The 14,544-nt window shown below is 42.1% G+C and overlaps 1 long non-coding RNA gene across 1 annotated transcript; it reads left to right on the top strand.

The window, feature by feature from the left end:
* The first annotated feature begins 2,058 nt into the window (after positions 1-2,058).
* Positions 2,059-12,365, top strand: LOC308553749. Its single transcript, XR_013998276.1, has 4 exons — positions 2,059-2,188; positions 2,441-2,516; positions 9,968-10,120; positions 11,103-12,365. It is a non-coding gene; the product is annotated as an uncharacterized lncRNA (long non-coding RNA).
* The last annotated feature ends 2,179 nt before the right edge of the window (positions 12,366-14,544 follow it).

The following is a 14,544-nucleotide window of genomic DNA, read 5'->3' as shown; positions in this document are numbered from 1 at the left end:
AACCAGTCACTGACTGCTATTAATTCTGCCTTTTTCTATCTCTTGTAGCTCTATTTTCCTCTCCATTTTTACTATAACTTATTTAATTTAGGTTTTCATTATCTTTTGACTAAAACATTAGCTTTTTATTTTGAAAATTTTCAATTATACAATGAGTGTAATGAACCCCTATATTTCCATCAGCTGGATTTAATAATTATTAACTTTTTGCCATATTTACTTCATCTATTATTTCTACCGTATTTTAGAGCAAATCCAGACATCATGACATCTCACTCATGGACACTTCAGCATGCTATTTTATATCACCATTGTAACATGATCACACCTAACAATAATGCCTTAATATTACCTAATACTCTGTCTTCCAAATTTTCTCTGTACAGTTGGTTGGTTTGAATCAGGATCCACACAAGGTCCACACATTGCATGTAGGTGAAGCCTCTGGAAACTAAAATAGTCTCTCCCTCTGATCCTTCCCATTGACTTGTCGAAGAGATTGGGTCAGCTGTCTTATCTCACCTAAATTTTTGCAACTGTCTCCTACAGTGTCTTTGCCTTGGGCCTTGCTCCTTCCCACCCCTTCCCCAGTCTGTCTCGCACACTGCCCTCAGAGCCATCTTCCTAAAATGCAGTTTGGATCGTGTTTCTTTCCTGCTTGAAACTCTTCGATGGTTCCCATAAGCTGCCGTGATAAAATTTAAATTTCTTCCTTTGCCATATAATGTTTTCACTGATCTTTACCTAAATTTCCAATCTCATCTTTGGTTAATGCTTCCTCATACTATGCAGGTTAAAAGCTCCCCCCCACCCCAAAACGCCAGGCTCACTCTCTGTCTGAATACCATGTACTTGCCTCACTTACACCTAGAAAATAACCTTTATTTCCCAAAGGTCAGCCCAAGTATCACCTCTACTATGCCGTTTTTCTGATTCCTTAAACCCCAATGAAGGGAAATTGACCATCTCCTCCTTCTATCCTGGCCCCCACAGCGCCCCACTGCACATCAGGGTTTGCACTGCTCGCTCCTTCTGAGGCTCCTTGAAGCTGGGTCCTACTCATTGTACTATTCTTATCAGCCCCCAGGTGTATAGAAAAAATGGGCTTTTAATAACTGCTTATGAGTAGGTGAATTAACAATAGATGAATGGGTTTACATTGCAACCTGGGAAACAGTAGATTTGTTCCCAGAAGAAATTCCTAACAGTCTCTCCTGCTTACAACTCTTGAGGCCATGGGCACAGCCAGACCTAGGTCAAGGTCAGGGTTATTCTTATTTGAGAGCAGAGCCCCAGGCCTCCAGCTTGTTGAGTTCCGTCCTGTGCCCCTACAAGAGTCATGTGGCTTTGGGTGACTCAGGTTCTATTACAAGACCACTGGATTCTCAGTAAGGAGAAGCATTTCTGAAAACATAGCCCTTGGGTGAGGAGAATTCCTTCCACAAAAAAAGTTGCTTTCCTGGCCAATATGATTTATCATCAAGCATAGTATAAACTGGGAAAAGGCTGGTTAGTGACAAAGCCGATTAGCAGGTTATTGTTCAGTGCCAGGTGTTTAAAGTCTGTGAACTAATTTCATGACACTGTGCATGTCACCTCCCTCTCTTGGCCTGTGTTTTTCTAATCTTCCAAATGCAGACATTGGACTAGATGATCTCTAACATCATTTCCAGCTCTATCATTTTATTATCTAATTCTTATAGAATACCATTATAACATGTGCTTGATATGATAAAGTTCTGAGAATTATTGGTGGCATTTTACAGATGTGAAAAACTGGGGAGTGGGACAAGGGATTTGCTTCTAACACCCGGAGGTAGCGCAGGGGCCTGAATCCTCCCGAGCTCCGGTTCATTAGCAATCATTATTTCTTGGCTCCAGGCAGAACTGCAGTATCTTTCCCTTTAGAAAATCTGGTCTGCTTTGTCCCCCAGGGCTGCAGAAAAATACAAGGGTCGGTGTATTAACGTGAAAAAACACTAGAGCACACATTCCACTTCCACAGCCTATGAGGGTTTGAGTCTTACAGAACTGAAAGTAAGAAAAGTCAGTGGTGCTGAGACTGCAGGGAGCACAGCAGAATGAGGCTGGAGGAGCAGAAGGGGAACAGATACGAGCTGCTGGGGATACGGTGTCTGTGGACTAGGATGGGGGGTGGGGACACCGATCCCAAGGGCATAATGACAAGGTCAGCCTCATCTCTTCTCTCTGTTCTTGGCAACAGCCAGTCTAGCTAGAAAGAGCAATCTGTCAAGTCTAATTAGAGTAGAAGAAAGTGAACAATGGGCGCCCAGCTCTAAAATGACAGCTCAGTTTAATGGGGCGGAGGAGCCTGGAAGGGCTGTGTGCTTTGTGTGCTTGGAATTGGTTCCTTCAGATGTATCCTTGCTGAACTCAAACTGCAAAACAACTTAAACTGGATTCTTATTTCCTTCACCAGGAATCTTCAGGTCCCCGAGCATTTTAACATATGCACATCCAGCAAAAGCAGGAGAGAACATGGCTGTGTTTCAAAGGTGAGGCTCTAATTGAAAATAGTTACATCATATAGTGTGGACACTGTGCTGTGAGCATGCAACTGATATTTATTAATTTGCTCATGTTTCTTTTTTGTGTTTAATTATATTGGTGATATTAATGTTTCTCTGATTACTTTTGCAACCCTTTTTATTAAAATGCTTATAATTGGATTTTTGAAATTTCAGAGCAGCCTGAAATTTCAATAAGACTACAAAGAAGCACATTTTAAGATGCAAAAAAATAAATTATATTTTCAGCTTATACTTTAAATGGCCTATGTGGTTTGGATATTTTGGTTCTTGCATGAAAAGTGGGTTTCACAGGAAAAGAATATATTTTATAAATGGAATCAAGTAAATATATTCCTTAAACTAAATACCTGAATACAGGTTATTGAAGCTTAAAAACTGCATGTGCATAATCTAAAGACTCAAATAACAGAGGCCTTTCTGTTATCAGCAAATATTATACAAAGGACTAATGGTTTCTTAATTTAATTATGCCTCAGTGTGGGGCATTCAAACATCTTAAAGGTGTGAGAAAAAATAATTCTCTAAAGTGGGAGAGAAAGAATGGGAAAAGAGTAAACACAAATGCAATTTAGAAGTTATAAGTCTTAGTTGGCACGATTTTGCTATTATTTCCTGTGCATTATCTCATTTACTCCTCGAAGAACCCTGTGAAGTAGGTTATTATTATCTTAACTCCATAGATAAAGGAAAGTAAGGCCCTGAGAAATTAGCCCAAGGTTACAGAGAAATGCAGAGTCAGGCCTTGAACCCAGATTGTCTGGCTCCAAGTCCAGTGTGCTTCTCAGCACTGAATTTCTGGTAGAGCCAGGAGACATTACATTTTTAAGAGCATCCAATTTATTATAATGATGCCAACATGAGGACTTTCTTCTAATCTACTGATCTTTTATGGACCTGAATGAGGCGGTGGGTTTTAGTTTGGTGTATTTGTACCACTTACATTTACTGCACGTTGTTAACCTTTTATTTTCTAACAGCATCACTTGTTTCTTTTCTGTCCTTTCCCCCCCTCTTTTACACACATATATTTGAATAAATTATCTTGTACAAAGAGAAAGAAAAAGTCTGACAATGCTATGCACCTTACCCTGGACCCAGTCGTCTCCCCAGAGAAGCCAGTTATTAATTTGGGGCATAACAAACTTGTTTTCTACGTGTGTTTGTATCATTTTTGTGTGTGTGTGACTTTTGAAAGCATATATGGTATCATGCAGTACTTTTTATTCTGTAATTTGCTTTTTAATTTGTTTTTAATTTTACTATGCCTCCTGAAGATCTTTTCATGGCAGTATGTTTAACTCTAATTCATTGTTTTTAATTGTTACATAGCATTCTCTGCACTGTCACTTTTACTGTTTCCTCTCTACATTGTCTCCACTTTTGAAATGCCTTTAGTGACACAGCAAATCAACATTATACAGTATTGGTTTTTATGGAGTATGCAGAGACAGGCATCTGCTTTATGGCTCCTTGGAGTGCTGATAAGTAAGAAAGGAAAGAAATGGAAGATGCACCCAGCGCTCTAAGCTGAGCCCAGAGGCCTAGGGCAGGCACAGTGTTATCAGATTTGCTACCTCTCAGGCACAGAATTTTAGCCTTTACTTTTTTTGAACCCACCTATTCTCCAGAGATATATTTCTTATATATAAGAAATAGTAATAACATACTTGATAGGGTGCTGTCAGGATAAAATGAGAATGCATAGGAAACACCATCAAAGCCATGCACACTGAGACGTGTAAATTATGAATTGTGTTTGCTTACCTTACCCTTTCCCCTCCCTCTCCCTCCCTCTTCAGATACTCTGTGTGAGGCAATTTTCTCAAAGAAGGGTAGTTAGTACATGGAGCTATGAAGGTTGCTATTTGGTGTCCAGGAGCAGGAATGTTAGGAGACTGACAGATCTCTGGATTCAAGTCCTAAGATGTGGCTATTTGAGTTGTGCAACTTTGGCAATGTTTTGTCATATGTAAAATAAGGGTAGTGATAATAGTAAACTCAGCCTGTAAGGTGGTGGTGAGGTTTAAATGAGGTATGTATGTAAAGTATTTACACAGTTTCTGGTATATAGGAAAGTCAGCTGCCGTCACTGTAAATCAGAGAAGTTGCAATATCCTTACTTCCGTTTTCTGTCTATGAAGTGTCGCTATCCAGTTTCCTCAGATGTGACAATAAAGGCAGGCCTAATCTCAGGAGTAAAGCACAGCCATTCATTGTTCCTTTAGTCCATAATTTATAATTTCTTTTTTTTTAAAGTACATATTCCGTGAGCACCTATTGCATGTCTAATAACCTGCTGGGTACCCTGTAAAACATAAAGGAAGTGCTGTCTGTTGTTAAAATGAAGTGCCTTAATGTACGAGGCTAACACGGAGAAGAACTTTGAACCTGTCAAATGAAAGGCATTCTGTAATACGCTCTCTGGGTAACAGATAATAACATAAACACAGGGTAGTATTATGAATATACATGCCCAGTGGCTATTTTATTAAAATTTTCTGTTAATTACAAGGGTATATAAACACCTGCGTATTTGTTCCTTCTCTAGCTTCAAGATTATTTTGGAAGCTGATCTGATCTCATCTATAGAACTTGAGCCATTAGATCATAGGCTAACACGGGCTGGTTTCCTGCCTGGGGGTTGCTCTCGCTTCCTCTTGAGAGGGCTGGAAACCAGGCCCCCAGGAGCTGGTAAGCAGCTGCTCTCCTCACGGCCTAAGGCTTGGTGGAGTAGAAACGTGGAGATATTCTGTAATTCCGGGCAAAATAGCTGATATTTAGCAAGCAGATTAAAATCCCCAAAGAGTAGAAACAGTCTTAAAGAGCCTGAGGATGCCACATGAAGGGACTAAAAACAAGGATCAGTTTTGATGAGGGAGTGGGGGGTGGGATAAATTCCCAGGAACAAATCTATAGTATTTCCAAAATGTCAGCCTAGTCCATCTCAGCCCAGTAATCTTTCTCTGACCCACAGAGCCCATTTTCTGTTGTATGTGTAAATCCATTCCAGCAGGCCCCACCGGACATAAAAGGCCACCTCAACTGTTAGGTGCAGAAGCCACACGTGGCTTTGGTTTAAGAATCAGCCCCGGCCAGAAGAGCGTCGTCCTAATACACTAAGGTTGTGAGTTCACTCTAATAAAGATCCCAGCCAGTAAATAAAGAAAAGCAGATAAAAGGCATAAGGAATCCAAACGAATAAATATAAAATGCAAATTATATGGTTGTGGTATAATAAAAAACAAATATTTGGTCTTTGTCTCGCAGTTCCTAGAACAGAGTTCCTAAAACCTTTGGAGTATCCTAAGTAAGAACAGTGTCTGGGCACTGGCCAGGCAGGTAGCTCAGTTGATTGGAGCATTGACCCAATACGCCAGGGTTAGGGGTTTGATCCCGTCAGGGCACATACAAGAATCAACGAATGCATAAATAAGTGGAATAACAAAAATTGATGTTTCTCTCTCCCTTCTTCTCTCTAAAATCAATAAATTAAAAAAAAATTTTTTTTAATCAGTCCAGGCAGCAGATGCTCTGAGTGCTTGGAAATTGGCATGCTTATTCAGGAACAAACACGTTTTGTCTTAATTCCACACTTAAATCAGGGAGAGATAATTCTGAATGTTTTTAGTTTTAAAGGAGCTATGTTAAATCATTCTTATTAGAGAGAAAAATCACAGTGTGACAAGGTGTAATTCTTCAGCGAGCCCTTATACTACTAAAGGGATTTAGCAGACAAAGGAGTTTGCTCATTAAATCATGCTTCCCTGAAGAAGAGATTAAGTGTAAGGTGCAGGACATGTAATTATTAGGTTAACTGGGATTCAAAACACCTTTGTCTCTACTACCCTTTCTGAAGGTGATCTTTTTATTTTTTATTTGATTTCATAAAGAGGTGCACCTTTCTGAAATTTTTGCCTTAAAGCCCAGAATAAAAACGTACAGCATATTAGAATTCTACAGTTTGACTCTGCTTTTCACTAGCAGAGTTCAGGGCTCCAAAAATATGCTTTTCAAATCATTATTGTCAATGAATTTATTTCGCCCTCCCGCAAGAAGTAAAGGCAGCTGGTGTATGAAACTTGAGAGACAGCCCTTTCCCACGGAGGAACAAAGAGAAAGCAGGCACCCCTCCCCCTTGGAGAGGCGGCTTTGCTTTGTCTGAGCCGATCCTCTGAGGACAGCAGCAGAGAGGCTTAGAGCCTGGTCTCTGGTCCCTGTGGATTAGTTTAGTGACGCTTGGTTCAGCAGTCCGGGGGATGTGGGGAGATGTGTGCCTGCCTGCACTGTGTCAATGTTACCAGCTGTCCTGTTCACTATCCTCTCCCCAAGGACACTTTCATAACACAGTAACACTTTGGGAGACACTCTTCTCCTTTACTTCAGTTTCTCTGCAAATAAATGTCAGGCATCGTGTCTTGGATCCTGTCCCTGGACAAGGGGAAAAAAATCAGAGATGTTCTAAATTAAAATTACAGTGGCCCGAGAGTGAGAGAAAGAGACAGAACATTTAGCCTGTTAATAGCTGTAGACCAGCTCTGACAAAAGACTGCTCACATTTCCTGTATATCTGTTGAAATTTAGGATTAATTTCTAGGTGGCTATTTCCGAGATTACTCGAAAGAGAGAAGAGCCAAATGCCATTGAACCCCAGGAGCCTCCGCTTCTCGTTTATACATGAACTTGTCAATCTGCTGCCCACAGTGAATCCCAGGTGCAGACACTTCCTTGAAGATCCCGCGGCACCTGCCCTAGAACCAGCCCCTTCACCTGCTCCCACCCCCTTGCCTACAGCCAGCGCAAACCCTTTCAGAGCGGCTTACATCTGTCTCTCCCATACCCAGTGTATAAAAACGCTTGCAAAACCCCGGGAGCATGGACTGATTGTCTTTCCTACCTAGACAGGCTGCTGGTGGTTTAGATTCCATGCCCTAAGACCAATCTTCTTTTTTGCTAGCAATGGCCTAATAAACTCTTTCTTTTAAAAAGACTTTCAGGCCAGGCCAGCGTGGCTCAGAGGCCAAGCATCAGCCTATGACCCGGGAGATCGAGGTTCGATCCTCAGTGGGAGGCGTGCAGGAGGCAGCCAATCAATGACTTTTTCATCATTGATCTCTCTCTCTCTCTCTCTCTCTCTCTCCCTCTCCCTCTCCCCCTCCCCCTCCCCCTTCCCCTCTCCCTCTCCCTCTCTCCCTCACCCTTCCTCTCTCTGAAATCAATAAAGACTTTTTTTTTTGGTAACTTTCAGTCATGAAAGTTAAAATTTTCATTCCTCTCTGTCCTCCAAACACTGAGCTCTGGGTGCTCATCTGTTGGGATCCAGAGTGTGAAGACTATAGCCCAAGCGTACAGGACTTGGGAGCCCAGCCTTTCTTCTCCAGGACCCCCAAGAAACCTTCTGTTCCAGTTGGGTTCCTAAATTATGGTGTTTCTGGTGCTACTGGATGAAAGAGAGGGCCCTGTTTTGAGCAAAGTCTATAATTTATGCCTACAGCTATGCCCTGTTGGGAGATGGGAATTTTCATGTAAGAGAACAGAGACCAGATAAACAGCAGGATTAGTCCAAAGTGTTACCAAAGGGTGGATTCTTGTCTTTCCCCAGATAGAAATCATGGGAGGCGACGATAGAACAGGAAAGCTTCATTAAGCTTAGAGGGAAGAGACCAAAGCTTGAGGCATCAAGGGAGTGCACACTGAGAGCAGATGTGGCTCCCCGAACCTCTGCCAAATCCACATTTATATATATAGCACTGGGTGAGTCCCTTTTCTGGCTGATCTTTCAGGTCCCTTTTTTGGTGGGTTAGCATTGGCTGGATTAAGTGCAGTGGGGCTACATGCTTTGACATACTACACTAGTCTCATTGGCATCTTAAATCTCCACCTAGGGGTATGTTTTTTACTATTATAAAGAGTAAAAGTCAAAATAAGGATAGTATTAAGAGCTACTGCGAAAGCACAATTTTAGGGACTTTCCCTTAGCCTGATAGCATCTTTTCTTCTGTGGAAAGCATTCCAGCCCTTTGTTTTTATTGGTAGGGGGCAGAAACAGTATGCTTCTATTCTGGCTTTGTGGCTGAATCCAGGCCCCTGTTGCTTTCTTGCAGTGGCTTCCTACAAGATGGAACTGTCAAAAAAAAAAAAAAAAAGATGAAACTGTCGATTTATGAGTCTTCACTGTCTTACTAGAAGAAAAACAGAGATGTACAATTCTCACACCTAATGCACTGAGTCTCTGTAAGTGGAAGAGACAAGAAGGTTATTAGCACATCATTTGGGCAACCTGAAGGACAGGGCTTTATTAATGAAGGGCAACATAAAGCTCTATGCAGTATAAAAACGGGGGAGCTGCACTTTGGCATCATCTTGCAGGTTACAATTCCCAGCAATCGCGCTGGCTCCAGAGCAGAAGCGCAATTCATCTTTCTGTGCACTTCAGCCATAGGGGGAGAAAGGTGGTACCACAGTTCTCTCCCAGTGGATGACGATGACGTGTTCTAAGCAGATGGTTGCAGAGGCTCCTGTCAAATTAGTGAAGAGAGAAAGGACGTGGGGAGAGGAGGAGGGACTCTAAAATGGCACTGCAACAATTCTGGAATAAAAAATGAGAGGCCACAGCACAACCACCTTTGAAACTCAACCCCCTGCCCATTTTTTCCAATTTGCTTCTGATAACCTGTTTTAATATTTTGAAAATAAGTTAAAGCAGGATAAGAGAAATGAAAGAGAGCCCCTATCAGGTTCTATTTTTCACTCTCCTTTAGAATTGTCCTAAATAACAATTATACCACAAAAATCAAATCCACCCTGTTTAAGCTTTAGGAAGCATTAAAACTAGTCAAACCCTTTGAAACACTGTATACCAAAACCATTATGGGCCTCTAGGTTTCTCTTTTCAATACAAAGGCTGCTCTGGTTGCGCCCACGACTTTCAGTTCCGTTTGCTGGAGGCATAGCGTGCTGGCCTGGCTGCGGCCGCGTTTGGAGCGAGGCCGCAGGGTTTGGCTCCCGCTCTTCACCAGCAGACGGCGCTGTTTTCCAGGCTCCGGCGGCCGCCGCCCTGCCCTGCGCGAAGGTCACTTCCGCCCGGCCCCGCGGAGCTGCCCCCGCCGCGCCCCGCTTATCTTTCCTGAGGCTCCCGGCGCTGCCTGCTCACATTTCAGAACCACTCTGCCCTTGTGAAAGTTTATGATACGTGAAAACTTGCTTGTTGGGTCATTTGAAAGAGTGGAAATCCTTTAAAAAAAGTATTTGAGATTGCGTAATCACTGAATTTTTTAAACAACTCAAATGAATTTCAACTTAGTAAAATAAAGAGATCCACTGATGGGGAGGGTGGGTGAGAGAAAGCATTGTAATTGTCATATATGTTGAAAATTAAATTTTTTTTTTTTTTAAATTCTCCTTCCTGTTTATTCCAGACCCTTCTGCAGTCGTAGAGAGCAGCTCGCGAAAATTCAGCTGCGGCGCCATCTGCCGGACGCGGAGCGCCACTGCAAGGCCCCGCCCGGGAAGGAGACGTCTCGTTGCCGGTGAAGGCCCAGCTTTTGCCCAGGAAAGACTCTGGCACCAAGGTAGCATTTACGTGCAGTCAGCTTATCAAAAATGAGACTAAACTGACCCTCTACAAGAAAATGGTCTCAGTTGTTGCGGAGCCCGCGGACATAAATGAAGTGGCATATGTTTCTTAGGTGTCCTTTTAGGAAAACCTGGGTCTTTGGGAGGAGAGGAGGCAGAATAAATTTCATTACACCCACCCATCTATCTGGTGCAGGGCTGAAAACGAAAACTCTGTGTTCTGTTACTGTACACAGAGAAGGATCAGGAACAGAAGTCACAATGTATTTGTTCTCCTGAATGGAACTGATTTTGCTGAATGCAAAGAATTTAGGAAGTGAAGAGGGCCGGGCCAGGCGTGGTTCAGTGGCTGAGCATGGACCTGGGATCGCGGCTGGGTTCCCGGTCAGGGCACGTGCCCAGGTTGCGGGCTGGATTCCCAGTGAGGGCGTGGAGGAGGCAGCCCATCAGTGACAAAACTCTCATCATTGATGTTTCTTTCTCTCCCTCTCCCTTCCTCTCTCTGAAATCGATAAAGATATATTTTAAAAAATTAAAAGAGTGAAGAGGGTCACAGAAACAAAATTAATCTGGGAGTTGGGAGGGGTTAAAGTGTGGCGTTGGCCATGGTTTGTTATAAAGTCACTAAGCCCTGCTACCCTCATTTTCCAAACTCTTAAGTCTGTTCTGATTTACTTGAAGATTTTTCTATTTAGGAGACTTCAGATCCTTTCCACACAAGGGTTTAAACCCATTTGCAAGCCCATTTATATACATCAATATAAACCTGCCTTCACCATTGTTGCAAACTTTTTAAAGGTCATAATCAGATCATTTCATAATACATATAAATCAGATCATTATGCCCTACACCTTAAATTTATACAGTGCTGTATGTCAATTATATCTCAATAAAACTGGAAAAAAAGAAAGGAATCACTTTCCTCCTATACTTACTGACATTGACTTCATATTTGGCTGCCTTCCCTGTGTTTTCAGCGTATATTCCCCATCTTCTATGAATGTTTCTGGGGCTCTTCACTTTCACTCAATTCTCAGACCCCAAGGAGGACACCAGCAGAGTTCATGAGCAGCGCTGATGGGCAGAATTTGCTTCACCCCCACCCTGGGCCCTCTCTGTCGCCAGCTACCTAAACTGAGAAGAGATGCACCCAGCTCAGACCCTCACCAGTCAAGTGGGCTGGGAGGAGGAACAGGATCTCTTATGTCCCAGCCAAACCCTTGTCAAGCCACAATTACCCGGTTTTGATTCCAGCCCTTCTTGGTCAGGCGTCATGTGTCCCTCCACTTTCCTCCATGTAGCCACAGGCTGCGTGGCTACTGGGCCAACAGCAAGACAAGATGTCTGGGACTCTGCTGAGGGTTGAAAGGGCGCCCCTCATCTGTTCTTTGTATTGCCCTTTTGTTACCTAGGTTTAGCCTCCAAAGTGTACTAATATCAAATGTGTATTGCTGAAAAGGTGAGAGATTTGTCACCCTTACCTAGAGGTGTGCTACTAGGTGCTTACAACCAGCCCTCAAAGCCCCGGCTTTCAATGTTAAATATATATATATAAAATAAAGGCCATAATCAGAATATGCTTCCAGAACTGGTAAAAATCATAATTTTAGAGCAGAATTATAGTTGGCCCATCCATCTGGAAAAATATGGTATCACTGATAGGAAACATTTGTAATGGAAAAATGTTATCCAACACGGTACTGACCCTGCAGAACTTAACAGTAATTTTTTAACAAAAGTAAGTTTTTGTGTTCTGGGATGAACTTATAATGGTTTTCCTGAAAGTAGCTTTACCAACAAAATAGCCTGTTGGAACCTCACTGGTTATGTAGTCCTTGGGGTCCATGTCATGTGACTTCCGTATATAGTGAGTGTTTACAAGGACATCCTTTGGTGCTTTGATAACTAAGCCGTCATGAATGAGACCTACTGATTCTACTGCCACAGTGAATAGTGTCATAGAGAAAATGTTAACTCTCCATATGGGTGCTTGAAGAAGACAACTAAGAAAACAGGATGAAAAATAAAAATCCATTGTGATGGTACATGGGTGCACTGTATAAGAGAACTAGAAAACCGAGTACATTTCTATTTTGAATGAACAAAGAGTTATTGGGAACCAAATTGTGACCAGTATAGGAAATATTTGATGGCTAATGCCACATCTGTCACACCTCTCTTTTATTGATGCATTTGTAGAGGAAAGTCTCTCATAAAAATAAATAGCTTGATAACAAATCAGTACTGTGAGTGGTGGCATGAATGGAGAATTGTACATCTCTCAGGGAAGGTGCTTCCAGGGCCTCTTGCTTGGAGATCAGAGTGGAGAAGTGAGAACCAGATACCTTGAGCCCTCACAGTCTCTTCCTCTGTGTGGCACAAGGCAGTCTTGGAAGCGGAATGTTTTCTCTTCTGTGGTTCTCCTTATTTCATTTTGTTTGTTTAGAGGGTGGCTCCACCCTCAGAACAAGCCACATATACAAACTACCTGTCAATTTCTTCACAGACATCCCAAGAGTATTCACTGAGCACTATTTCTGGTTAACCCAATATAAAAAAACTACCCATTGCCCCAGCAGTTGAGGTTGGGGTTCAAATATTTTGTGCTTGGCAAACAGTGAGGGAAAATTTTTCTAGAGATGACCTCTCCCTTGACTTTCAGCCTGTTCTAAATTGGGCCTTGAGAGAATGTGACCATTCTCCCAAAAACATGAAATAGATTGAACTTGGTAGAAATTTATATCTGGACCCTAGAGTTAGGTAAGTGTGTCTCTTATGGTCAAAATCGTGACTTCAAAGAGCAATTGCTTTAACAACGCCAATTCAAATCACTTTTGTTCTCTCAGTGTAGAGGAGTCCCCTTCTCTCCCCTCCCTACAAAACATCAGGCTAACTCCTGCTCATTAATAGGTCTTGGCTTTTTGGCCACTTCCTCTGATATTTCCTTGACAACCCCCAAGGGAGGGTGTTCCAAACACCTCAGGGTTCCCCATCATAGCTTTGTAATACCATATTGTCACTGTTTATCTGTCTTGCTTGTCTGTCTGTCTCCCACACTAGAGTGTTATATCCTATGAAAATGGGGCCAAGGCTATTATTATGTTCATTTTGCATCCTCAATACTAATTAGTGCCACAGATAAAGCAGGTGTTAGATAGGAATTCAACTCACAGAGATGGGAGGGAAGGGTATTTCCGTCGGAGGAACTGGCGTAAGCACATTCATAGGCAATGTGCCTAGGAGCACAAGTGTGGTGTGGCTGAAGCCTGAGGGGGACTGACAGGAGATAATTCGGGAAAGAGTCTGGGGTGGTTATGAATATTGTGAAGTTAGTTTAAGGCAGTGGTCATCAGAAGTTGAAATAGTTACAAATGATGACATTTCTGGTATATTGTCTATTGGGTGTTTTGCATATATTTTCATAAAAAATGTGGAGCCACAGATCTAGCCCATTCCACTTGTGGAAAATATGACTTAATTGGCTCAGTCTACATATTCAAACTAGTCAGTTAATTAGACTTATTTTGTCTCAGAAAAAAAGTTTAGCTTCATTTTTTAATTAAAAACACTATTTTACTACAAGTTCTTCCACAACCTCACTTGTGACTTCTAACTCTAAGACAGCCATTGTCCAAGGCACAGAGGCTTGCCAGGGACTTGTCCAGGGCTGCAATAAGGCACCACCCTGCCAGTGTTTCTTACTTGGCTCTCAAGAGATTCTCCCTGAGGCATGATGCATTCTCAAGTCATCTGTCCTTTGGGGACAAAGCACAATTCAGGATGGCTTAGGGTTGCCTTTCTGTTGTGAAAAGTCAGAGTAATTGGGAAGGGGAGGCTGGAAAAGAGAAATTGGTTCAATGCCAGCCATTCCCAGGCAGATCACTTTCAGGAGAGGGGACCTTTAGTAGTTCAGAATATGGAAATTGAGACCCTTAATACTATCTATGCTGTGTACTGTCAAGAATATGACTCTAGCCCAGCCGGGCGTGGCTCAGCGGTTGAGCGTCGACCTAGGATCCAGGCGATCGGGGTTCAACTCCCGGTCAGGGCACATGCCTGGGTTGCCGGCTTGATGACTCTCTCATCATTGATGTTTCTATCTCTCTCTCCCTCTTGTTTCCTCTCTCTGAAATCAATAAAGATATATTTTTTAAAAAAAGAAAAAAGAATATGACTCTAAAGAACCTGCATTTTGGCTATACAAGAGGTAGAGAGAAAGCATTACAAACTCTATACTTTTTCATGTCATCCTCTTAAACTTTCTATTTTTGTAGATGTTTATAATTTACATAGAATTGAAGTAAAATAGTATATAAATCATTAAAAAATAAATTATGTGTGTGTTAGAGAAGCTATGTAAACATTCATTTACTGATAAGCGCATGCAACCAAAAGAAATCTGAGGACCACTTTTAGGGA

This window comes from Miniopterus schreibersii (assembly GCF_964146895.1).
Source record: "Miniopterus schreibersii genome assembly, chromosome: 2".
Classification (NCBI taxonomy): Eukaryota; Metazoa; Chordata; class Mammalia; order Chiroptera; family Miniopteridae; genus Miniopterus; species Miniopterus schreibersii.
The sequence above is the reverse complement of the archived record's forward strand: the minus strand, read 5'-3'. Positions and strand labels throughout refer to the sequence as shown.